At 43.0% G+C, this 2500-nt stretch overlaps 1 pseudogene; it reads left to right on the top strand.

Moving 5' to 3' along the window:
- The first annotated feature begins 2277 nt into the window (after window positions 1-2277).
- LOC133129701 (ephrin-A2-like) overlaps window positions 2278-2500 on the top strand; it is a 43479-nt pseudogene continuing 43256 nt past the window's right edge.

Below are 2500 nucleotides of genomic sequence, written 5' to 3'. Positions count from 1 at the left end.
TGTTTTTCAAAGATGAGCAAAAGGTTTGCATTTTCACAGCACACCTTTAAGACATAAAACATTTTGAAACTTTTAAAGTATTTGAAACATACATTTGAATGAATAAAAAGGTTTAAATAGTGACCAAATACTGTAAAATTATTCACCAAGCTGATAAAAACAAAAAATGTTTTCAGTTAAATTTGCAAAATGTCATGCATCCTGCAGGGGGCGATGTTACACCAGGACTGATCTCCAGATCCAGCTAACCAAGGGCTCAAGATCAAATCTGTTTTATTTTTATTCATTATCTTCATTGATTAATGAGTTAATTGCTGTCTCATTGATCCATCTGTATGCCCTGGACTGATGAACAGTCATGTATATAACTTCATACTCCATCAGTTAAATGCGTTGATCTGTGGGGAGTTACCCCTCCGTTACAGCATAGGGAAACAACACGTCCGTCTGCGTCTTGGAGCACTAGCGTTCTGTATATTTGAGTGATATATATATATTTTCCATTCTGCAAACATTTGGACTGATACAACTCTAATTGTTGGGCTAATCAGTGAAGTAGCAGTATTACCGTGAAGTCGTCAGGAATGCATCAGATCTCCATCAGTCATAGTATGAATCATCGGATGTTCTCTTTAAACCTTCACTGAATCACCATTAAATCTGCAGAATAATTAAACTGCATATATGTCATTTTTAGAAAGGCGACAATTAAAAGTGACATGCGTATAGTATAGTTGGAAAGAGACCACAGGAGGTCTTGTAAACAAATCTACGTTTGAGGATTGTTTTTTTTTAATACTTTTTTTACATGTACACTAAAGAAAATGTGTGTTGTTCTATTGGACAGTGCACCCCAGAAATAGGCCTACTTTATATCAGAGGCTGTATATCAGCGTCATTTCAGTCGATGTCACATTTTAAATGTCATTTAGAGTGAAAATCTTCAAATTGGTTGAAAGCAAATGAGCTAAGAGCATGGCTCTGTAAATAGTACACACACCCTGCACCCTTACACACACTGTAAATAGTACACACACCATGCACCCTTACACACACTGTAAATAGTACACACACCATGCACCCTTATACACACCGTAAATAACACACACTGTAAATAGTACACACACCATGCACCCTTACACTCACTGTAAATAGTACACACACCATGCACCCGTACACACACTGTAAATAGTACACACACCATGCACCCTTATACACACTGTAAATAACACACACATGCTGTAAATAGCACACATACCATGCACCTGTACACACGCTGTAAATAGGCTATCAAAGCGCTGTCCGTCCTGAAGAGCCGCCGAAGGAAGGAGAGCCCCCGCGCGGCCCCTCCCTCCGCAGCGCAGGCGCGAGCCGCTCGGTGAAGGTGCAGAGTGATCCAAGCTGACTCGTGCGAGCCACGCTGTGCATCGCGGGAAGAAGTGAAGACGCCGCGGATGTACTGGGTCTGTGCCGAGCTGTCAAACCGCACACCGGGAAGGGCGTGGAAGAGCGCGCAGCACTAACGGAAACTGTTTTTTGTGAAGGGCATCAGAATACGAGGCTGTATCAATTTCAACTTTGGCAATTAATGCGCAGACTCGTCTGTGCAGAGACCGTAGCGACTAAATGGTGGCTGCAGACGTGTCGGAGAGACAAAACTTGACCCATCAACTTTCGTATTGATACATGGAGGAATCGGGGAAATAAAAACGACACGTTCTGCTCGTGTGTTCTTCCATTCCGCCAGTCTGACAGCGCGGAAAGCCGGAGCTTGTTTTGCTCAGAGCTCGGTCCTTGTGCCGCGGAACAACTGTAGCGTTCCTTGTCAGAATTTAAGAAAGAAACTGGACTACGAGGCATTGCGCATTTTGACAACAACGCGTACGTTTCAGCGCGACGCGGGCAATTCTGTGAAACAGTGTGTAGTTTATGTCGGACGGGCTGTAACTGTAGTTCTGTATTTCGGTATGTATGGGAGGTAAACGACCTGAAGTTATAGGAAGTTATTCTGGACAGAGATGCATTCACTGTGTGAAATGCCGATTCGGACCCTACTCTTCAAAAAATTCTAAACACGCTTTGGTGTGTTTAGCCAAGTGAGGATGGTGTTTCGGGATCTCGAGACTGTTCACAGCACGGGATGTGTCTGGGGTATCTCGCACGCAGTTGTGCTAAAGCAAGCTGCAAGAACCACAGTTTAAAAAAACAAACAAACAAAAAAAGTTTATTGTGCTGCTGTTTTCGCTGAAGAAAAACCGGACAAGGAATGATTGAGCATCGCTAGTCTACTCTTCATCTGAGCGCTCTCTCCTCTGGCAAGGTCGGAAAATTCAAGTTTATGAAAATAACCACACACAAAAAAGAAGAATGCTTTGCGGAATTAAGTTCATCTCTAATTGAGCTTGGCGTGTGTAATTAAACTGGTGACTGCCCATTAGCCAATATCAATACCCCATTAAATTATCTCCCCCTCACTTTCGGTTACCGTGGACGAGCGCGA

Source organism: Conger conger, chromosome 5 (assembly GCF_963514075.1).
Source record: "Conger conger chromosome 5, fConCon1.1, whole genome shotgun sequence".
NCBI classification, from domain to species: domain Eukaryota; kingdom Metazoa; phylum Chordata; class Actinopteri; order Anguilliformes; family Congridae; genus Conger; species Conger conger.
Note: the sequence above shows the minus strand (reverse complement) of the source record. Positions and strands in the feature narration are given on the sequence as shown.